The 25,727-nt window shown below is 37.1% G+C and overlaps 1 non-coding gene across 1 annotated transcript; it reads right to left on the reverse strand.

Annotated features, from left to right (window-relative positions):
- Positions 1-8,491: 8,491 nt before the first annotated feature.
- Positions 8,492-8,598, reverse strand: LOC131238411 (small nucleolar RNA R71). Its single transcript, XR_009167820.1, has one exon. It is a non-coding gene; the product is annotated as a small nucleolar RNA R71 (small nucleolar RNA).
- Positions 8,599-25,727: the final 17,129 nt, after the last annotated feature.

Below are 25,727 nucleotides of genomic sequence, written 5' to 3' on the forward strand. Positions count from 1 at the left end.
ACTGTAGGGCTCTTAGATTGTATAGCAGAGGTATGTGCAATAGTGGATGGGCTTTGTAACTGTTATAGCTTAGGTCTTAGAAATCTACAAGTGGAAAGTGATTCTATAATTATTTTTGAAGGGATACATGTGCATTCAAAGGCCCATGTGGTATTGGTAGATTAAAATTCAAAAACATGCATCAATTCATCCATTCTATCTGAGCGACGATCTCAGTGGTATTGGTATATGTTTCCATCCACAAATGTTCTAAAGATAAGCCACACAGAGGAAATGGAGAGGTTATCTATTTCCTGTTGCATTCATGTTGGTTAGATCATCTTATGTTGACCTTCTCCCATGTTTAGCAATGGCCCATTTAGCAATTTTTCACACGTTGCAATTATCAATATAGGACTCATGGTAGAATTTGTCAATCTATGTCAATTTTAGTAGATCCTGTATATTTTCTTGTCGCAGTTTCAATTTTTCCTTCAACATTAATGTTCAATTTCTTGTTGGTATTTGTTCATGTTACTTTCAACCTATGAAATAACATGTTTGAGTTGGCAAATCGGATAGTTGGCAATTACAAAACTGATAACAACACAAATAGCATTACCATCAACCTAAGGAGTTTCACTATTTATGAGAAAGCAGCTTGAGCTGTTATTTACATGGGTTGCACGGGACTATCTGCAATGTCATGTTGTTTCTTTGTTAGGATACTATTGTAGAGCTAAGCTTCTTAGCATGTAAAGGAGCTTGCAAATACCTCTTGAGCAAATACCACAGAAGATTTTTTATTTTTCATTTTATAGGCATCAAAATATCCTCCTTGGGTTGCTTGTCATAATCAATATTCTGAAGTTCAAAATCAGTTTGGAAGTTTGATGTCTGTTAAGCCGTAAATGTTTTGATTATTTTGACTGATTCATGGATGTTTATGTTCCATCAGCAATCCAGCTTATGAAATTGTAGACTATTGTAAGATCAACCTTAGAAATGACAAGCTCATGAAAGGGTCTGGACAATGCCTATGATGAGAACATCTAAATCTGAAATTTTATTCATGTGCAGCAATTCATTAATGAAAATTGGGTGCTTCTGCTTACAAGCAAATCCCCTTGACTATCAAATTGGAGAAAATATGTAAGTTTTGGAAATAAGCTAATAATCACATTTTATTATAGATTAATTCAGCCCCTTGTTATCATCTTTCTTTTTATAAGCCAGGTTACTGTTCATTTTTTGCAAAATTTCCTGAATTTCATGAACTCATCCACATGCCGATGTTGCATGGGCTGAAAGCTGCACTTACCATTCATCTCAACCATTTCTGTTGGTCCAGTCCTTTTTTTTTCATTTTTCATTTTTCTTTAGAATTGTACTCTCATGAGTTGGCCTTCCTACTACAATCATGATGGCAGGAGTCTCAATGGAAGAAAGAAGGGATGATGATGGGCAGACAGAAAAAACAATCATTTCGAGGATGGTACATTGAGTATGGAACAGAGTGGGGTGAATTAACAGACACTCTCAGTTACCGCCAAGCAATCTATGTAGGAATCGACAAATTACCAAGATATTGAAGTTACAGGAATAACACCAGGTAGCAGTGCTGATATTGACACTCATTGTTTAAACCTTTTTAGATCCCACCGTCCATAAGGTCCCATAAATCAGCACAAAGGAGACCTTGATCAAAAAGTTTCAATGGTGGGCATTCAACCCCCACTATGGGCCCACTTTAGCCTTAGATATGATTTAATTTTTAGCTTATAACTTAACATGATTCTGCAAAATGGATGAATCGTGTGGTAAAACACATATATCAGGGTAGGCATTATAGAGAGGATCAAATTAGGTGAGAACACAGCCTCACCCAGGACAGCTCAACCCTTATTGTGGGCCCACCTTGATGTATGTATTCTGTATTCTAATTGTGCATATGTATTTTTCATATTATTTTAGGGCATGATCCCAAAAATGAAGAAATACAAATCTTGGGTGGACCCAGCTTTAGGAAAAAGTAGTACTGAATGCCTTACAATTTTCTGTTGTGTTTTTTTGCCTTCTAATTTATTGATAAGGCCATAGAAGCTAGACAAAGGTACAAATATCAGCTTCATCTAAAAATTTTGTGGCTCCTTAATCGTCAATCACCACTTTTCCTACAGTATCGTCTACCTGTTAATTGGATCTACTTCATTTTTGGGATAGTGTCCTAAAATGATATGGAATAATAGAAAGAGTAGGCAAATATAAAATATATACATCAAGCTCGGCCCTACCATTAGAGTTGTACACGAGTCAAGTTAGCTCAGTTAGCTTGCTCAACTCGCCTTGACTCGAAATTGGATTCGGATCTAGATAAGTTAGTTTTTTGAGCTTGCCGGAGCTCGACTCAACTTGGATCGAACCTTAACTCGAATCGAATCAGCTCGGTGACTCAATTATTTTGATATTGATGTTGTTCGTCAAGTGTTTAATGAAATGAGTCAACAAAGTGTTATTTTAGGTGTGTACATTCTTCGCAAGATCAGCCAATGATGAGGAAGGAATTGATACGAAATCAATCACTACAAAAAAAATTCTTTACACATTCATTCACCTATAAATTGAAAGAAATGACTCTAGATGTGAAGGCAAGAAAAAGCGGTGCCTTCATCACCTTCAACAAGTAGAAAATTATTTTTCACTTTCCCAGTTACATCAAGGGTATGTCACAAGTACAACATTTACACTTGCAAATGAAGCTATGAATCTGGGTGTGGTACCAATGACAAGAGATGCTATATTATTTAATTTTATTCTATTTTTCCTATTTGAATTGGGCTTGAAGATTTTCCTTCATTTATTTATCTTTCAAAAATAGGTTTTGGTTTGCATGATAGCATTTGGGTTTTCAAGAAGACTGAGAAGCAATCAACCTGTGAAGAACCTAAGTTCACTAATCTATATGTAAAGAATCTGGAAAATGGGTTGACTGATGATCTCTTTTGGGAAAAGTTCTTTGTATTTGGAAAGATAATCAATGCTATTATAATGAAGGATGATTATGGGAAATCTTGGGGCTTTGGGTTTAATAGCTTCGAGATGCCAAAAAACGCTAAGAAGGCTATATAGGCCATGAATGGTGCACAACTGGGTAAGTTATGTTCATTATAGTTATTTCTGTTTGTCTAAATTATAGTATCATTTGAATACTTACAATAGGATCTTTGTTTGTTGGCTAGGATCAAAGAAGCTCCATGCAGGAAGGGCTCAAAAGAAAGCTGAATGAAAGTAACTGCTAAGTTGCAGTTCATGGTAAGGCATAGCCAACAGTTTCTAAAGTTTCAAGTAATTTCTTTTTGTATGGATTTGTGATTGTTGTCAAACTTATGGTGTAGTTGTAATCTTGAATATATTGTACTTTGCAGGGTTTAAACGTGTACGTGAAAAAACCTCATAGACTCTGTTGATGACAACGAATTATGTGAACTTTTTGGTACTTTCAGCTAAATAAGTTCAACAAAAGTGATGCTTAATGATGAAGGATTTGAGTAGGGGATTCGGTTTTGTGAGTTTTTCCACTCTTGCTGATTCCATCAATTATTATTTAAATAATGCATTGCTCAAAGCATGTATTAGTCAGTTTGATTTCGTTTTGGCTAGTGTATTGCTCTCATAAACATGATCTGAATGTCGATTAGATTCGTCTATTTTGGGCGAATGCACATACAATATTACCCAATATATGAATAGATAGTTGATGTTTGTAAAATAGAGAAAGAAACTTTAGTATTCTCACGCCAAAATGTGTTTTCATCTTTACCTTGAAACTAATAAATTTTTTTATGGAAATACAAATTTTATATGTTTAGAATTTAGATGATAAATTTGATTTTGATTTAATCATTTTCTTTTGTAGACTTCTCAAATAGGTTGGTTGGTACTGTTTTGGAGAAATAGATATATCTAGTTTTGGATGTGTGCATTGGTTAGGCAATGAAAAAATAATTTTCATTATTATTTTTTGAATGACTATCAAGTGTAAGATTTTTAATTTTTTTTTTTTAAAAAAAATCTGATGATTTTTTTTTATGAGGTATTTTAGTGACAAACCAAATCCATCGCTAATTTCTGAACAAGAAAATCAATGACGGATTTGGGTCTGCCGCTCTCCTCATATTAGCGACGGACCTTATCCGTCGCTAATATTTTAAATGACGAATAATTTGGGTGGTTTTCCGAATTTCAGCAATCGATTTTTTATTTTTTACATCGAATCTTATCCGTTGGTAATCTTCGACGAACCTTATCCATTGCTGATTAAATGACAGATTTGATCCGTTGGGAAAAAAACAACCCAATAAACGGCGATGGACCAAACGACAGATGAAATCCATCATTTATTTGGTTTTATGATGGATTTGGTCCGTTGCAAATTCATGATTTTGGCGTAGCGATTATGGAGAATATGAAGAGGTGCCGGGAGTTGACTATGTCATTCAGCAACAATTATTCTCCTCTTTCGCGTATAATATTTTCGGGTCTAAGAACTGGCACTGCGATAACCTCAGAGACTTTCGATTTCCACAGGCGTGGTTCAGACTGTGATGGTTGTTCCTAGTTCTGATACACGCTCCACTAAAAGGTTAGAACATCTCTTGCACCTTTAGTCAAAGTCAGCACAGTGGCACGTGAAATAATCTTCCCGACAGAGCCAGTTGATACCACAACTCCAACTATAATCGATTCTAATACTGAAGCTAAGGCACCATCTTTTGCATATATGGCTTTGGACATGCCTGGTCCTTCGTCCCTTCCCGAGAAAGTACAATCTATGGAGATGCCAGCTCTGATCCCAATGGTTTCAACCATAGGTATATATTTTTTTAATATTTGATGGTATTTTATAAATTCCATTCTAACTCGTATTTCCTCTATTATATATTTTCAGTCGTCTAGCTTCAAGTGGCTCTGCAAGCTCCAATTCCATTGTCACTATTTCAAATATAATATCTTTGGAGAAGAATCCTCCTCATACGTTGATCTTGCTGAAAGGTTCCCTATCAGCAGTCGTATATATTTTCAAAGATCCAACATGGTGGCCGTATTTGGACATAACATTGACATCTCTAGACAATGCTGCAAGGATGATGAAGATCAATATCTCTCCCTTGCGCGAATCTCTCTCTCACTTTTACGTCACACTTTGTAAGCTTAAATCTACCCGAGACATGAATATTGCTCCTGAAATACTTGCCCACCAGATGGAATTATTGCAGCTCGAAGATATGTTTTCGTCGGCGATGACAACAATTTTTGAATATAATAAAGAATTCCATTCTCTCCATGAACAAGTGAAGGCTTCCAAACATTCTTAAGCAGTTATAAGTGAGAAGATTCCAAGTCTCAAACTACAAATTTCCGACCTTGAGGCTCAACAACATCAAGCGGATTTAAAGACCAGCAAGCTTGAAGCCGACATTGAAGACATCATGCGCATAACCAATCTTGAGCAGTTAGAGATCTTGAAGGATGAAGCAGCCATAACTTCCTTAAAACAGGAGCCATCTGATGTTCGTGGTCTGGCTAGACTCATTGTTGATGCGAAATTAGACAATGTAGCTGTAGAAGTTCAATTGAAGCAGGATGTCCAAATATATATGATTGCAATAGGAATATCAAAAGACTTGTGAATTTTCTTTTACACCTAATATAATTTCATACTTATACTTCAATATTTTGTGAATGAAAATTTTTTCTTTTGTGAATTTGTGTTGAGGGTCAAATATTGCATATTATCCCCCATTTCATGTTTGTGTTGCAAGGTGAATTTAAGAACTTGGATTGGAAAAGTTGCTAAAAGCATGGATTTGATGCTTAAAGATCACCAAGGTAAAGAATGGATGTTAGGAGATGAAGATTGAAGATTTCAATGTCCCAAGATTCAAGAAAACTAAGTGGAGAAGGAAAGAAGTCAAAAAAACAAGTGCAATATTCACATTAACTGTGTCATCGATCACCATTCGATGACATCGAAGCTACCATTCGATAACATCGAACACGAGTCAATGACATTGAATTTATGAAAGAAAATTGAGTTGGTTGATGGAAAAATTGAAGACATTTTTCAATGACTTGAGGACTTGTTCGATGACTTGAAGCCTTGCTCGAGGACATTGAAGTCAGTTTGATAACATCAAATTTTCTATGGATTTTTGGCAAAACTCGCTGGACATATTGGCTACAATGTTCGATTACTCGAAAACCTCCTTGATGATGTCAAAGATATATTCGATGACATCGAAGGCCTCTTCGATGGTGTTAAATTTATTGAAAAAATTGAAATAACTTGCTGGACTGTTTTGGATGCATTATCGTTCCTCCAACAATGTTTGATGACATCGAAGATACATCGAAGGAAGGTTCGATGACATCAAAGGTTATACAGTCCAGATGTGGTTACAACAGCACAGAAAAATCACGTGTTTAAGGCACCTTCGATGACATTGAAGGCAGTTTGATGTCATCGAACAACTTAGGTAGAGTTGCGCAGAATTACGCGGAGTACATAAATTTGAGGTAGTTTTTAAATTTTTCCAAGGAGGTGCTGCACAACTATAAATAGGAGTCCCCAGGGCATCAATCTAGGGTTTGGAAGAGCAAAGCACAAGGGTAGAGAGTAGTCACCAAGCATTTTTTTCTTCTTAGTTTTTCATGCTTTCTTCTAGGGTTTTAGATACAATCATGTCTATAGTTGGTCAAATCCCTTAGCTAGGGCTATGAAGTGAAGCTTGTAGCTTGATGGGATGTTTCTATTGCTTTGATTGATGTTTATGTTGAACTTACTTTGATTCTAATTTGATATTTAAGGAATACTTTCAGTTTTTAATGGTTTGTTGTGACTTAAATTACAATAGATTTGTAATAACTTTGAGTATCTTCTTTTCTTACTTTGAGATTGTGAAATTAGGAAATTCTGTTGTTCACCATTGTCCCTTGGGCATGATTGGATGATGGAATCCCTTCTAACCTTCACAATTCTCTTATGATTGATTGTGGAATTGGTATATCCTGTCGTTTATCATTGTCTCCAGGGCATGGTTAAGTGATGGAATCACTTTCAGTTCTCACAACTCTCATCCATTGAGAATTAGATCAATGGAAGCTTAGATTTGATCTTAATTGCTATATCTTCTAACTGGATAAGATAGGAATCTGATTCTAGTTGTGTCCTTGAATCAAGCATAGTAATTCCCTGATTGTTACAAGTGGATCCTTGGAAACCCTAGTTCCCACTTTTAAATCCTCAAGTTTTCTAATTAAACACTTCATAATTACTTCCTTTTTATTTCTAATTTAGATTTAGATCTTCTTCTAGTTTTACTTCTAGTTGCTTTCAGAATACACACAAGATTAATCCCTGTGGATTCGACCTTGGTCTCACTGAGATTATTACTACATCGTGACCTTACACTTGAGGTTGTGAACAAGTTTTTAGCGTTATTGCTGGGGATTAATGGTTGCGTTTTTCTAAGATTAACTAGTTTTGGAAGTACTTTAAGATTAGGATTTTTCTACTTTCTATTTTTAGGTTAGGGTTTTTTCTGAATTATTTTAAAAACTAACTTAGCTTTCTATTTCTAGCTTTAGAAACTTTCCTTTTCTATTTTTAGAAACTAATTTCCTTTCCTAATATGTTTTAGAAACTAATTTACTTTCTACTTTTAGAAACTTTCCCTTTTCGCTTTTAGAAACTAGGTTGCTTTCTTAGTTCTTTTTTAGAAACTAATTCACTTTCCTTTTTCTTTTGCAGGATCCCAATATAAAAACTTCTAATTTAGTAACTTCTTTCTAATTCTCTCTCTTTCTATTTGTAGATTTCTATTTCCCTCTTTATTTTTTAGGTTTAGGTTAGATTCTGAACTTGAGGGTTGAGAGTGTTTCATGCCCAAGTTGGTTCGCAATAATACTCGATGTCTCTTGAGTGAAGGAGGATTGGTTGAAGGGTTATCTATCCATCATAGGATTAGACACCACTCGAGATCCACAGAGTTAACTAAAGTTATTGTTGTCAATCAACTAGCCAATCAACCTCCAAATCCACCCCAACCTAGGGTGGAGGAAATCCAGGATGAAAATTAGGTGCATCGATCACCCCCGCCTCGTACTTTACGAGACTATTTACAACCGGTGTGAGTGAGCACTCCTTGTGTGGTCTTTCCAAAAAAATACAAGAAACATAGATATCAAGCCAGGAGTGATCCAACTCTTTCTAAAGTTCCTTAGGCTTGAATATGAAAATTCATATTTACACTTGAAAGAGTTTGATGAGATCATAGCCACTTTATACTTTCCTAATGTGTATGAGGACACAATCTGGCTGAAACTCTTTCCTTTCTCCTTAGAAGAAAAGGCTAAGACATGGTTACATTCATTATATCCACGATCTATTGGCAGATGGAATCACATGACAAGGGAGTTCATAAAGAAATTCTTCACGTATGATAAAACGAACACCATCAGAAAGTCGATCATGAACTTCGCCCAAAGGGAAGATGAAACATTCTTCCAATGTTGGGAGCAGTTCAAGGATCTTGTTAGTTTATGCCCACAACATGGTATTGAAACATGCAGCATAACAAATTTTTTCCATGAAGGATTGACATCTTCCATGAGCCAATTTGTCGAGACGATGTGTAATGGGGAATTCCTGAACAAAGATGTCGATGAAGTGTGGGATTACTTTGATAAACTTGTTGAAACAGCACAATCATGGGACATCTCCCCGAGAACAAGAATCATGTTTAAGCCTACTCAATCAAAGGAGAGGTGGAATATATCTTTTAAAAGAGGAAGATGATATCAATGCTAAAGTGGCCAATCTCACAAGGAAACTCGAGGCCATGGAACTTAGGAAGGATAAGGATAAGGAAGTTGTCTGCAGTATTTGTGCTTGCAACATTCATATAACTGAAAATTGCTCAACAATACCTGCGTTTCAAGAAATATTGAATGAGCAATCAAATGTCGTAAACAACTACCAAAGGCCTTTCAAGGGACTCACTTCGAACACATACAACTCTAACTGGAAAAATCATCCAAATTTCAGTTGGAGGAATGAACAGTCTGTTACACCTCAAGGAATCCCTAATCAATTCTTAAATCAAAGGAAACCTCAAGAGGAATTGGTTCAAAATTCTTAAGTGCTCATCCAACAAAGTACTCTTCAAGCCTTACAAGAACTCACAAAGGCTATACAAAAGATAAACTCATGCATTACAGTTATAGAGAAAGGGATGCTTCTTGCCCAACCTATCTCCAATTCTAAACCGCAATAGGGAGTTAGTGAACCAAGCTCTTGAAATCCAATGGAGCAATCTAAGTCTATCACAACTCTTAAGAGTGGGAAGATAATTGACAAATCTATTCCGGTAAGGGCGGATAAGCCTAAGGACCCGGATGTAGATGAGACTGATAGACCTAGTGATGCTCCACATGAGGTAGAACTGGAACTTCAAAGAAAACTAGTTGCTCCATTCCACCAATGGTTGATAGCACCAAAACCTCTCTCTAACTCTCAGGATATTCTAGAGGTGCAGAAACGAGTAAAGGTCAATATTCCTTTGTTGGATGCCGTTAAACAAATACCTTCATATGCCAAATTTTTGAAAGACTTATGCATGACCAAAAGAAGGTAAAATATTCAAAAGAAATTTTTTTTGACAGAAAAAGTGAGTGCCATCCTAAAGTAAGATGTGCCATAGAAGTACAAAAATCGTGGTAGCCCAACCATCGCCTGTATAATTGGGAATTACTGGATTGGGCACACACTTCTTAATTTAGGAGCGAGTGTAAATCTAATCCCATACTCGGTTTACGAATAACTAGGTCTAGGTGAATTAAAACCTACCCGGACCACATTACAACTTACTGATTGCTCAGTTTGTGTACCGAGAGGGATAATTGAGGATGTGTTGGTCTAAGTTGATAAATTCTACTATCCAGTAAATTTTATTATCCTAGACACTCAACCCATCATGGACATGAGCACTCAAATTCTCGTCATCCTTGGTAGCCCATTCCTTGCCACTTCAAATGCAATCATCAACTGTAGGAATGGAGTCATGAATTTATCTTTTGGAAATATGACATTGGATCTCAATATCTTTTTTAATATGAACAAACAGGCAGAGGATGATGACAATGCCCTTAATATTAACTTGATTGATTCTTTTATGGAGCATAGAACTCTGATGACCTTATTCTTTAACCCTCTAGAAATGTGTATGGTCCACTCCCATGATTTAGATAATGATATGATTAGAGAAACATGTGTCATGCTTAAACTGTACCGGTATATGAAGTTAACCGGTGGAGGTCACAATTCGAAAAATTACCTCAAACTGATGTAGTACCTCTACTGTCTAACCTCAAGGCACCGAAGCTTGACCTAAAACCTTTGTCATTTGAATTAAAATATGTTTATTTAGGTCAAGATGAGGCATACTCGGTGGTGATTTCTCTCACCTTGAGCCGCTACTCTCATTGAGCACAAAGGAGCCCTTAGATGGTCGATTGCGAACCTCAAGGGAATTGACCCTTTGATTTGTACTCACCACATTTATCTATATGATAATGCGAAGACCTCCCGACAACCACAATGAAGATTAAATCCAAACATGAAGGAAGCGGTTAAGGCTGATGTTCTTAAGCTATTAAATGTGGGCATTATATACCCTATATCCGATAGCCAATGGGTGAGTCCAATTCAGGTGACCCCTAAGAAGTCTGGAATCACCATCATATCCAATGCCAACAATGAACTAGTGCCAACAAGAGTCACTTCTGGTTGGAGAATGTGCATTGACTACAGGAAGTTGAATACCGTCATGAGGAAGGACCCTTTTTCTTTGCCATTTATTGATCAAATTTTGGAAAGGCTAGCTAGTCACTCATATTATTGCTTCTTTGGCAGGTATTCGGGCTACAACCAGATAGAGATGGCTCCTAAAGATCAGGAAAAGACCGCATTCACATATCCCTTTAGCACCTTTGCTTACTGAAGGATGTCATTCGGATTGTGTAATGCCCCTCCACTTTTCAGCGATGCATGATGAGTATTTTTTCTGACATGGGGGGGAAATATTTAGAGGTCTTCATGGACAACTTCTCTATCATTGGTCCATCCTTCAACGATTGTTTGGAGAATCTTAAATGTGTGCTAAAGTGATGTGAGGAAAAAAATTTGGTACTAAATTGAAGTACCATTTCATGGTTTGTAAGGGGATTGTCCTTGGACATATCATCTCGTCTAAGGGAATTGAGGTAGATAAGGTTAAGATTGATCTTATCTCTAACTTACCTCCACCAAAGAACATACGAGATATGTGATCCTTCTTAGGACACGCCGAATTTTATAGAAGATTCATAAAGGACTTTAGTCACCTCTCTCGTCCTTTGTGCAATCTACTTCAAAAGGATGTACCATATGAGTGGACTGAGCAATGCCAGGAAGCTTTTTCTAAGCTCAAGAGCATGCTAACCATTACACCTATCATGCAGCCACCCAACTAGAACCTTCCTTTTGAAATTATATGTGATGAGTCCAATTATGCTCTTAGGGCGGTGTTAGGTCAGAAAATAGAAAAGAAGCCCTACGTTATACACTACGCAAGTTAAACTTTAAATCCTGCACAAGTGAATTACTCTACTATGAAAAAGGAACTCTTAGCCATAGTGTTCACCATGGACAAATTTAGGCCATACTTGATCAGACCCAAGATCATGCGACGCTCAAGTATCTTCTTTCTAAGAATGATGTTAAGCCCCGCTTGATAAGATGGATCCACCTACTCCAAGAATTTAATTTGAAAATAAAAGTTAAAAAGGGAGTAGAGAATGTAGTGGATGACCATCTTTCCCACCTTGATCTCTCTAATTCCCTTGAGATGACACATATAAATGACATGTTCCCTGATGAACAATTATTTGAAGTCTCTCATTTAACTTGTTTTGCAGATATTGCTAATTATCTTACCATAGGTTTCACGCCAATACATTTGACTCTACAAGATAAGAAAAAAATTCTTTACCGAGGCCTATGGTGTCACTTTTCTGCTAAAAAGACCATAGCCAAAATTCTACAGTGTGGCTTTTACTGGCCCACTATATTCAAGGACACTCATCAGTTTTGCAAAGCTTGTGAGTGTTGTCAGAAATTGTGAGCATTATTCCATCGAAATATGATGCCTTTGAACCTTATTCTGATCATTGAAGCATTTGATTGCTGGGGTATCGATTTCATGGGACCATTCCCCCAATATTTTAGAAATTTATATATTTTGCTAGCAGTAGACTATGTCACTAAATGGGTTAAAGCGATTCCATGCTAGAATAATGATAATCAAATGGTCATTAAATTCTTAAACGAGAACATCCTTTCCTGGTTTAGAACACCTCGAGCCATCATTAGTGATGGAGGTTCACATTTTTGTAATAGGCCATTTGTAAACTTAATGAAGAAATATGACATCTCCCACAAAGTGAGCACTCCATACCACCTAGAAACAAGTGGGCAAGCTAAAATTTCCAATAGAAAAATTAAACATATTCTGGAGAAAATGGTTAACCCTAACCGTAAAGATTGGTCAATCCAATTGACCGATACCTTATGGGCTTATTGTATTACATTTAAGACACCTATTGGAATGTAACATCTCGGAAAAATCCATACAAAGACCCGAGTACCACCTCAGGCAGAAATCATCAAGGATTAAATTCTTTAGAAATTAGATGAAAATTAATTAAGTACTAAATTGAATTGATCAGCGAATTAGCTCGAATCATTTTCTATATGAACTGCAAGACCCAAAACTAGCAAAATCGCTAACTCTACATTACCTAAAAACCTAGGATCAATCTCTAAACCCAGTTGCTCTCAGGAGCACATTGAAACTCCGTATCCGACCTGGATCACCGTCGAAAGTCTGATTATCGTGAAACTCTACGGTTATGACCACCTTACTAGACTTGACAGCCATCTCAGAAATCAAGTCCAATTAGTATCTAGAAACACACAACTTGAGCCCGGAGCGAAGTGTGTGAGAAACGCGAATTTCTTTAGAAAATAAACTCAAACTTAAGTGAATTGGGCCATTCACTTGTAGGCCAAATACAAGGTTTTAGATCGTTAGATTCTGACCCAACTACACCCTTGGATTAGGGAAAATTTCCTACACATGTCAGTGTACTTATGGCCCTGATCAAGTGATGATGGTCATTGAACAGAAACTGGTCCTCCGTGGTCGATCTATAAACTCGATCAGACCAAAACTTTAACCTGACATAAATACATTGTCAGGGAACTTTATTCAGACCGTATGCAGGAAATATACCTCCAAATGAGCTCCGTTGGCCCGAAATAGACAACTTTTGGCTATAACTTAAGTATACCATGGCCCTAGGGCCATTGACATCAATTCTGGGCCTATATAAGGGCCTTAACCCACCCCTCTCTCATTCCACATGAAATTCCTAACCCTAGGAGGGAGGAGAGAAAAGAGAAGGAGCAAGTAAGGAGAAGAGAGAGAGAGAGTAAGAAATAGTTGCTGGGATTCGTTCCCGCAACTCCACGTGCTGAATCACCTCTTCTGTATTCCTATACCACCGATTTTGAATCCACTTTTGGGTAAGGAATCCTAAACCTAATCTGTTTTAGGTATCCAGATAGGTAGATCGGTGGAATTGCTATCCTATTTCATGATTTAGTAGTCGTTGTGCCGTCGACAAAGGCGCAGTGTTCGAACTAAGTTCGATACGAGTTTACCGACAGAAGGTGCTGACTATAAATATTTAGGTTATGGTTTTCAAGGCTTTCAATGTCAGTTAATGATTTATGACTGACTTGATTGCTATCACATATGCTTAGATGCGATGTTTTTCCGTGTATTACACATATATATGAACTATGTTGAATATAATGCATTCTATGTGTTTGTCGAAATGTTTGAACGAACATGAAATGATGATTTGTGCTTGCCATGATAATTTATTGAGAATACATGATTGTTGTATGTGTGACAATTCCCTTGTGAAAGGAATTGCTATAATATACATTATAACTAATTTATTACATGTATGTCGATATGTGTAGCCTAAGTGTTTGATAAAATGCCTAAATGAGAAAATGCTTGTTGAAATGTATTTAATGAGGGTGTTGAGATAGGATTCTCAATTACCTTATCTGTAGTTAAAATTTCCTTCATGTAACCTATCTTACTACTACGTCATTTATGGGTGAGATACCTATATATGAAACATGTACACTATGTGTTTGTTAAAGTGCTCGAATGAGATTTATATTTGAATTGATTGTCACATGCTATTTTGACTATCATATATGAATGCCTACTGTGTTTGAGTATGATTGGGGCTAATACGTAGTCCAGGCAATTGGTAACAGTTTACGATAAGTGGCCAAACTAGTTTCGCCATGACAGATATGTCTGATGAATCCGAGTCGTATGGTGATTATTGATAGTAGTTAGGCCACGAGGAGTGCGTATGCACTCCATGTTGATTAATTCAACGTACGCTCGTACCAGTCGAGCTTGTCAAGTAACATGATTGGCCTAATGTATGTTTACCATGTATGGACGCTACTGTTTGAATCTAAGGTACCACTTACCATTGAAAACCTGTTTAACCTTGGTATCACAATCCGCTAAGACTCATGAGCTGGGCATAGTAGTATGGGACACCGTGGTCGAGCTATCGACCTATACTCGGGTGACGAGCCTCCCCGTAGTGTCCAGTGAGCAAACCAAACTCGTAAGCTGAATACGGTGGTATGAGATATTGTATTCGAGCTGTCGGCCTATGCTAAGATGACGAGCCTTTTCCGTAGTGACCTCGAGTATAAAATAGGCCTACGATCGGGTGACGAGCCCCTCTTAGTAATCTCGAGTGTGAATTAAGCCTACGTTGAGGTGACGAGCCTCCCGTAGCAACCTATAGTGTAAACTCGCGACCTTGCCTATCGTATGTGATTAACTAGGATTGACAACCTTAGATGGATCATTATTTGGGTAAATGATATAAAAGGAAAGTACCTTAGCTTCTCAAATCTGCTGTATGAATGGGTCTAATTAAGAACTTGGCTAACATGACCATACACCACATTGCATGTGCCTTTAGCGTGGGTGTTGCGCATAGTGGGAGTTTATCATGCGCGACTGTGAGATGATGTTGTAGAGGGAGTGCAGGCAAGGGCATGCATCATTAATACATATCATCCTTGCATTAACCAGAGTACCTAAGAATGCTTATTATATTGCTTTATCATTACTGCTTGACTGAATTGATAACATCTTAACCTTTGCCTTATAGCTCCACTGAGTTGATCACTCACTCCCACTATGGGATGGTGTTTTAAAACAGCAACTAGACTCTGTTATAGTTTCAGATGATGGCGAGGCTTACGATTTAGATTCGGCCTTCTACGACGATGAGGAGTTCTCCTACCTGCAACTCTCTAGCAGGTCTATGTAGACCTGGAGTTGCATCATCAGGGCTACAGGGATATGGATTAGATGACATCACACTTTATCATTTTGTATACTTTGGAACTATACAAGTAACTATTTAACCTGGTATCATGTTCATACTCCGGGGACCTATAACCACTTATATGCTTTTTATACTTATCACAGTCTTCCGCTTGCATAATCTAATTGTCTCTGGAGTATGATATGCTGATTTCGTATAATCCCATTCATGTTTAATGCACTAATACAAACAACATTTAATCATCATTATCTATGTTGCATAAGTGATGCGTTGGAACTCAGGAGTTGAGCGTATGCTCGACCCTCGATTTTCAAGGCGTTACATGGAATGTCTCCCTTTAGACTTGTCCATGGGAATGCTTGCCACTTGCTTGTGGAGTTGGAACATAGGGCTTACTGGGCTATTAAAAATATGAATTTCAATTTGGACAACACTGGCTCATTGCGCAAACTGCAGTTGAATGAACTTGAAGAGATCAAGAATGACACATACAAGAACTCGAGAATTTACAAGAACAAGATGAGGGTGTTTCATGACCAACATATTCTTCAGAAATCATTCACACCAGGTTAGAAGATCCTTTTATACAATTATCAGTTACATCTTTTTCTTGGTAAACTCCAATCTCGATGGACTGACCCTTTCACAATTACTAATGTTTATCCTCATAGGGCTGTCGAGATTCAAAATCCAATTCAAAGTGAATGGACATCGATTAAAGCCATTTGTTGAGAAATTTGATTCAGAGGACATGTCCATACCTCTGATTGAGCTTGTGTACCAAGATTGACCTCCTAGTCTGACGGAGGTTATCTAGGTTTATTACTTTCCTATATGTTAGGATTAGGATAATTTGCTTTTCGCTATTTAGGATAGTTTACTTTTTGCTGTTTAGGATAATTTACTTCCTATTGGTTTAATTCTTGTGCTAACCCATCTTCACACTGAGATCATTGAAAAAGCCTCAAAATTCCTTATTCAAGAATTACCTTTCCATCACTTCTCTTTTCTTTTCATTGTCTCTTTTGCATTACATGCTTCTTTCTTTTATATTGAGGACAATGTATATTTTTAGGTTGTGGATGGGGGATTAGGTAAACTAATCAGTGTTTTCTCAGTTTTGAGCAAAAATTTTAAAAAATTTCAATGTTTCAAGTTGAAATATGTTTGGCAAGCGAAGAATTTTGTATTTAAGAATGTTGTGAGTATGATAGGATAGCGATTGAATTTTGGATTGTTGGAGTTGGATCAGCTAAGTTCTTACGCTCAATGGATTAAAAGAAAATTTGAATATCATGTTAATCTAAATCAAAAGACACATTCAATTTGTCTTCTGTAAGACATGCTAGAAGTTCTGATTGTTAGTATTAAATCATTGATAGATGGTGAGAATCAATTTTGGAGAATTTTATCCACCTTAAAAGAAGAAAAGAACTAGTTAAAAAATAAGAGATCGACAAAAAGGTCATGTATAATGAAAAAATAGAAAAGAATGAAAAATCGGAAAAAGAATGCAAAAATAAAAAGAATGAATGAAAATTGACTGTCAATATAAAATCAAAAACTAGAAAAAGAACGAGAAAATGATAAGCTCGGAATCAATACTTGAGTTTTAAACCAGTCTTGAAGTGATGAGCATGGCTACACTATAAGAAATTGGCCTTTTACCGACGAACTTATTTCCGATGAAATCAATTTAGTCGGTAAACATGACTTTCCCTGACAAAATCATATTTCGACGGCAAAAGATTCTTGCCACGACTAAATATGTTCTCGCCACCATTTACAACGACGACCTGAAAACTTTTCCCGATGACATTATGTATTGCTGGTGAAAACTATTTTCCTAACGATTATTTCATCGGTAAATATAATTTTTCCTAACGAACCAAATAGTTCATCGGCAAAAGATCCCTTGGTGTCCTTTCCGATGAAGGAGTTGTTATTTTTACCGATGTTATACAATATCGTCGATAAAGGAACTTTTTACCGATGAAAAAATCATCGGTAAAGGAGCTTTTTACCGACGAAATAGATACATCGTCGAACAAAATGAACAGTGGACATATTATTTCACTTTGTGTGGTTTATCATGGGTGTTAAGTTGTAATTTTTGTTTTTGGTGTAGCTAATAAGTATATTTAAGGATTTGTGTTTGAAATCGTTGACAGGATGGTGGAACCCATAAGACTTGGTGACGTCGCTTTATTAGCTAGTATCGCAGCTCAACCTGTCAGTACATAATTCACGTCCGTGATTTCTAGGATGCGGTTTAGCTAGTGACGCTACCACCAATCAAGTGGCTAGTGATTGGCTCTACATGGACCCATCGTGATTTATGTATTTTATCCACACCATCCATACATTTTGCTATGGCTTGATTCTAAAAATGAGGTAGATCTAAATCTCAGGTGGATCGCATGGGAAAATAGTAGTGATTGAATATTCACCATTAAAGACCTCATAGGGCCCACTGTAATGGTTATTTGACATCTAACCTATTGATTAGGTCAGACATACTTCGATGAAGGGAAAAAATATATATCATCTTGATCTAACACTTTTGTGGCCCCCAAGAAGTTTTTAATGGTGGGCGTTCAATCAACATTGTATGGTCCACTTGAGAATTAGATCAACCTCATTTTTGGGCTCATAACATAAAATGATCTTTACGAATGGGTGAACAACATGGATGAAACACATACATCATGATGGGGCCCACAGAGCACCAACCATTAGCCATTGGCTAGTGGCAAGGTCAGTAGCCAATCTGTTTCTGGATTTCATGCCAAAGCCTTTCGAGAAGTTCATGTGCAAGGATGTTGGGTGGGGCCCACTACATTGTTCGTGAGAAATCCATTCCGTCCATCCATTTCCAGATCATTTTAGCACATGGGACCAAAAGCGAGGTGGATACAAAACTCAAGTGGGTCACGCGAAAGGAAAACTTAGGGAAAGAAATTCTCACCATTGAAACCTTCTAAGCTCCACCTTGATGTTTATATGTTATCCAAACAATTTATAAGGTCATTCCTAATGGGATGAAATGAAACAACAAATAATAGCTTGGTACAAAATTTTTATGGTCATAAGAATGCTTCAACGGTTTTCATTGAATGCCCAATGTTTCCTCTCGTGTGGCCAACTTGAGTGTTGGATACACCTAATTTTTTGTCATACCTCCTAAAATGAGCTTGTAAAACGGACGAACGGGGTAGATTTCTCACAAACATCTTGGTGGGCCCCAGCTAACATCCTTCTGCCTGAAAGGTTTTTGTAGGAAATCCGCATCTGTAAAAAAAGAGCCCGCTCTAGCAAAATTTCAATCTCACGGTTTCTTTGTCTCTATCATGCACCACATTTCTCTCTACCTGTATCACACACCACCTTCCTTCCTCCCTACCTATATCATGCACCACCTTCCTTCCTCCCTCTCTCACACATGCCCTCTCTCTCACCGAAGCTCAGGTTGAATTAGATTCACGCACGATAAGTATCTCTCTCTCTCTCATTCTATCTCAATATTAATGCCAATTTAAGAATTTGAAAGTTAGTCATTTGTAGATTTTCGATTTGAATGTGGACCCTTATTTCGGGATTTGGAGATTTTAGGGCTTATAGATTTGAATGTGGACCCCAAATTGGATTTTTATGATTTTACAAATTGGGGATTTAGGGATTTTAGGATTTTAGGGTTTTGCAGACTTTTAAAATTGGGAATTTTTTATTTTACAAATTGGGGATTTGTGGGTTTGTGGATTAAAGAAAATAAGTTTTCAATCTTAGATTTAAAGGTTAAGCATTGGCTCCTTGGTGTGGGTGTCTAACATAAATGGTTGGCCCCATTGTGGATATGTCATACTTCATTTGGTCCATTGTTTATTGGAGATGCAGTGGCTTAAGATTGGCCGCTAGAATTCTACCCACCTGTATAAGGTTGGCAATGGGCTTTGTTGACTCCTTGAAAATTTCAAGTTCAATACCATACCACAAATTTTAGGTAACTCTTTAGAACATCTTACACCTACACATCAGATGTTCGATTAAATTCCTTCAAGAATGTTTAATAGTATTTCTTAATTTATGTGGTTTGCTAATTCCACATGCATGCACATCCACTTGGGCACATGTATTGGGATGTGAGATCTAAGCTTGCCATCATGCGATCTTTTGGCATTAAAATTTGATTTGAAATTGCCATCAATTGCATATTATGATGCTTGATATGCATGCATTCCAAGCTTGTACATGAGGCATGCATTAACTCAAAATAAACTGATTAAATAAGTGTACTTATTATTATCTGTTCAGTGTCATTTTCGGTTTTACTCCATCCAAGATCAAGTTAGTGGTTTGGCTGATCTGAATTTCCATCCAAATGTATGGTGGAAGACAACACCATTTTTGAGATTATGGTGAACCATAACAGGATTCTAGCCCATATCACTTTAGAGTAAAGACTAGAGATAGAATCTAGTTTTACTTATAACATTTATGCTCTATATAAATATTAGATTTACAAAGGCTTAACAACTTAGATAAAAACTATTCTTTAGAAGAGAGAAGAGATCAAAAGAGAACCTTTTTCATTAAAAAAAAATTTTTTTACTGCTGCTGCAAACTTCACAGTTGCTTCTTCACTTGCTGTTATTTTTCTTGCTATTGCACAATTGCTTCTTACATCAACCGGATACACAAGTGCCCTTTTATAGGCATTTGCATCAATTGTGAAATGACTAGTATACCCCTACTAGGAGCTTCCAATATTTAATGTTTCTAAAAATCTACACAGCCTTTGCATTTTTCTAAAACACCACCATGGGAACTGTTGTTGTGCATTGGAAGATCAATAGTCACATGGAAACTGGGATTTGGGTTTGCAACTCCAACAACTTTGTTCTCTGTCCATTCATCATGGCCGGTTGCATCTTCTAAATGGATTAGATGGAATTTAAAAAAAAAATACAATGGGCCCCACACACAATCTGAAAGATTTTTAATGGCAGGAGTGCCCAAGCTCAATGTGGTGTAGCCCAAGTCAGGCAGTTTTACTTCTCGGTGGGTTTGCAAAGTGAACTGACAATCAAATGGATGCTTTTTATCCATCCATTTGTTTTATATGCTTTAGCACACCTGAGTTTTGAAAGAGCATGACCCACTTGATGGAGCATATTCGGATGTGCGTCGGAGCTATCCGGATGTTGAACGGTGGTCCCTGGAAGGTGGGAACTGCTGTTATGACCATGATGAAGCTGTCCATTTCCTATGAATAGTAATATGAGTGGCCTGGCCATTTGAACAGGCCCGTGTTTATGTATTAGATCAGAATTGATGGAGCAGGCCCGGATGTGCGTCGGAGCTATTCGGATGTTGAACGGGGGTCCCTGGAAGGTGGGAACCACTGTTATGACCATGATAAAGCTGTCCATTTCCTATAGACAACAATATGGGTGGCGTAGCCATTCGGACAGGCCCGTGTTTATGTATTAGCTCGAAATTGATAGAGTAGACCCTAGTATAACCCTAATCCTAAACCTACACCTAAACCTATTCTCAAATCCCTAAACCTATAACCCTAACCTAAACCTACACATAAACTTGAAAACCTAATCCGAAACCCGATCCCAAACCTAAACCCGAATCTGAATCCCTAAACCCTAAACCTAAGCCTATTCTCAAATCCCTAAACCTAAACCTACAACCTTAACCTTAACCTAAACCTAAACTTAATTCACTTAATTTAAACCTACACCTAAACCTAAACCGATAACCCTAATATAAACCTACATGCATTTATGCGTGGATGAATGGTTAAAGGAAACAATTTGCTCCCTTAATTTACTTCTCTTTCTGCAATGGCCTACTAAAGTTTTGAATCAAGTTGAAAGTTGGGTCTCAGGGGTTTCATGGGTGCCACATCACATGGACCAGATTTTGGGCCTATGATATATATATATATATATATATATATATATATATGAGTAATGCTCACACACAACTAGTTGGACATTACATTTTCGTCCAACTAGCGGTGCATTTAATGAAAACTTTCTTCCTAATTAATGTAAATGCTTTAATTGCATGATAATTAATGTAAACCTAAACTTATTCTCAAATCCCTAAACTTAAACCTACAACTAAACCTAAACCCGATCCCGACCATGATAAAGCTGTCCATTTCCTATGGACAATAATATGGGTGGCCTGGCCATTTAGACAGGCCCGTGTTTGTGTGGAGCAGACCCAGATGTGCGTTGGAGCTATCCATGAGTTGGTTAAGTCTCCAAGACCTAAACCCTAAACCCTAAACCCTAATCCTAAACCCTAAACCTAAAACTAAAACCTAAAAATAAACATCATAGTGGGGATAATGCCCCCGACCGTTAATTCCTTCCTGAGACCCTCCATCATGGTTATTTGAGATCCAACCTGTTGGTAAGTTCACACAGACCTAGACCGGAAGAAGGGATAACATAAACATCAGCTTAATCGAAAACTTTTGTGGCCCCAATTAGTTTCGAGGTCCACTTGAGCTTTGGATCTACCTCATTCTTTAGCTCATGCCCTAAAATGATCTCTTTAAATGGATGGATGGTTGGATACAACATATACATCATGGTGGGATCCAAATCTTAGGTGGACCATTATACAGTAAACAATGGTCCATCGTGATTTATGTATTTCATCCACTCCGTTCATCCATTTTAACAGATAACTTTATGTCTTGAGACAATAAATGAAGTATATATATATAAATCTTAAATGGACCACACGTACAGGAACGAATGTGAATTGAACTTGTTCCGTTCAAAAATTCTTGGGGGGCCGGGGAAGTTTTAGAGCAAGCTGATATTTATTTTTTACCTTCATCAATGTTTATACCCACTGTTTCTTATGGTATGGTCGACCTGAGTTTTGGATATGATTTAATTTTGGTTTCAACCCCTTAAATGATCTGAAATTGCAGATGGACGGTGTAGATATACTACATATATTTACAGTGGGCCCAACTAAGCGTACAGAGTACTTAGGACGCAATCCAATTTCAGGTGTAACTAGCATAGTGGGTTAAGCCTTAACTGTGGGACCCAACTCAATCTATGTGTTGTACATCTACGTTGTCCATCTACATTTGCAGTAACTCATTTTAGAGGATGTCCCAAATTGAGGCACATCCAAAGATCAAGTGTGAATCACACCACAGGAAAATAATGGTGATTGAATCCCAGTGTTAAAAACTTCATAGGGCCCACTATAATGTTTAATTGGCATCAAACATGTTGATAAGGTCAAACAGATCCTAAACCTAAGAAGGGAAAACACAAATATCTGATTAATCAAAAACTTTTGTGGCCCTAAGAAGTTTTTAATGGTAGGAGATCAATCGTCACTATTTTATTTGGTGAAGTCCACTTGAGCTTTAGATATGTCTCGTTCTTTAGCTCATGGCTTAAAACGATCTCTCCAAATGGATGGATGGTGTGGATACAACACATACATCACGGTGAGGCTCATATAAGTTGATGATCTCACATCAATAGCCAATAGCCACTCAGCTTGTCAATAACTAATCCCCATCTGGATACAACCAGTTGCGACCCTGAACTCACCTTAACCTAACCCTAAACCTACACTTTAACCTAACCCTAAACCTACACCTTTACCTAAACCTTTAACCCTATTCTCAAATCCCTAAACCTAAACGTAAACCTAAACTCGAAAACCTACACCTAAACCCGATCTTGAACCCGAACCCGAATTCCTAAACCTAAACCTAAACATAATCTCAAATCCCTAAACCTAAACCTACACCTAAACATAAACCTATAACCCTAACCTAAACCTAAACGTAAACTTGAAAACCTAAACCTACACCTAAACCTAAACCTATAACCCTAACCTAAACCTAAACCTAAACTTGATTGTCAAGTCCTTCTACAACGTCTACTACCGGTTGTGATTCATGGATTCCTGAGCAAGAATATTAGTGCGGCGCTGATTGAGTTGGGAATATTCTTTAAGGATTTGTGTTTAAAATTGTTGAATGTAGAGGTTATTAAATGACTGAAGAGGGATATTGTCATAATCCTTTGTAAACTTGAAAGAATATTTCCACCTGCATTTTTCGATGTCATGGTACACCTAGCGATTCACTTACTACACGAGACGAAGCTTGCAGGCCCAGTACAATATCCTTTACAAACTTGAGATAATAAATGACAATATTGCAGAGGATGAAGAGGAAATACTGATCAGTGATAGTGATGGTGAAGAAGAAATAGTCCTAAGCAATATGATACAGACGATGATTATTAAATGTACACATGATTTATATGTCATTTTTCAATTCAAATAATTTGATTATTACATGTATACATATATTACAAGTCATGATTTATTCCTTTAATTGACTTGTTTATAATCCACATTTGCAGTTGAGTCAATTTTTGATCATGTCCTCCTCAAACCGAAGCGCAGTGGAAGCACGCAGCATACTTCATCAGCTGTTGCGGATGGACTTTCCGGCCTTATCTTCTTTTGGTAGGGTACAAGAGATACCCGGTCTAGTCGATGAGTGTAGGGAGGAATATATTAATGATGACTTAGATGAAAGATTATTCAATCTCAAAGAAATTTCAGACCTGATGAAGGAATATAACTGCAAGAAACTTCGTATGGAAGATACGGTTTTGTCACTTGTACATCTGAATGGAGTCCCGAGAGACCATATTTCTCCTATTATGATTGGCATGTTGGCTGTAACAATGTCGAGTGCTTCAACAGCTTGGCATATACTTCTGCAGCGTACAATAACTTATGCAGGGAGTACTTCGGATAGTTGATCCGAAGTTGTTTCGTATTACAATAAAATACATGTATTTAATATAAAATGACAATGTGTAATGAAATTTTTAAATTTTACTAGAATGTTTATGGTTTTATTATATTATGCTTGCATTATAGTGTAATGGTCTAATTATATTTTAATCATCTCTCTAAGCATAAGCACAAATTCATTCTACCATCAGCACTACTTGTATAATGTTTTAGTATATTCCACTTGCAATGTAAAGTTTAATGTGTTTATTATATTGATGTTCATACACTTGTACTGACATTGTTTAAATTTATAAGTTCGTAGTTCGCACATATTCAGTCATGGCACCAGGTGGGAGATCAGGTTGTTCTGTAAGTGCTATGGTATCTAGCTCCTATGATTGTCAAATTTTGTAGTGCAAAAACCTCTTAGAATCTGTCTTGTGTAGTGCATCTACATATACATGATAGTGCATCTCATGTACAAGGACAAAGGTCTTTACTTCGAGAACTTCAAATGCAAGATTACATGTTCATGTTCAAGTACAATATCAAGTGTGAATTTAATCTTTTAAGCTTCAATAGTTCAAGTTTTCAAAGCTTCGTCCAAGTCAAGAAAAAATTCCTATACTTTGAATCTCAAGCTCAAGCTTCAATGTTAATCATATTCAAGATTCAAAGTCTCAAGTTCAAGCTTCATCATTTCAAGCTTCGTGAACTTCAAAGAATGACTATCAACTGAAGCAATTCAATGTTCATACATCATGTATAAGATATGAATGACCCTAGATTGACTATAGGGTAGATCATTTTGAATACATAATTTAAATTGGGTCATTTTATAAGTGCATAGCCTGTTTCTCGACTAGTCTTAGACTAAGTTCGACTAGTCCTAGCACTGGTTCAACCAGTATAAGAATTCCTCGACTAGTCCTAAGTTTGTTACTTATTTTCAGGAATTTTTGTTAAAGCCCCAACTAGTCCTGGAGACTGCTCAATCGGTCGTATGAACAATGTTAGACTTGTGCTCAACCAGTCCTACAGGTTTAACTTAAAGTCCAGCAACTAAATTGGGTTCAACACAACCAGTCATGGAGAGGACTCGACCGGTCGAGTAGGTCCTTCGACCAGTCGTGGAACGGCCTTATCTTATCGCACCCAAATTTTTAAAAGTTTGTTGATCCTACGACCAGTCGTGCCGACCTCAGGACCAATCAAGAGTGTCATTTCAGCACTTATAAATAGAGCACGAATGTCAGAGTTTGGTATCCAATTCAAGCAAAATCCATACACCACTCTAAGAGATAAGTTAGTGATATTCTTAAGCTATTTAGTGCTCTTTTTATATTCTCTTTAATTAGCTTTCT

Source organism: Magnolia sinica, chromosome 2, assembly GCF_029962835.1.
Source record: "Magnolia sinica isolate HGM2019 chromosome 2, MsV1, whole genome shotgun sequence".
NCBI classification, from domain to species: Eukaryota; Viridiplantae; Streptophyta; class Magnoliopsida; order Magnoliales; family Magnoliaceae; genus Magnolia; species Magnolia sinica.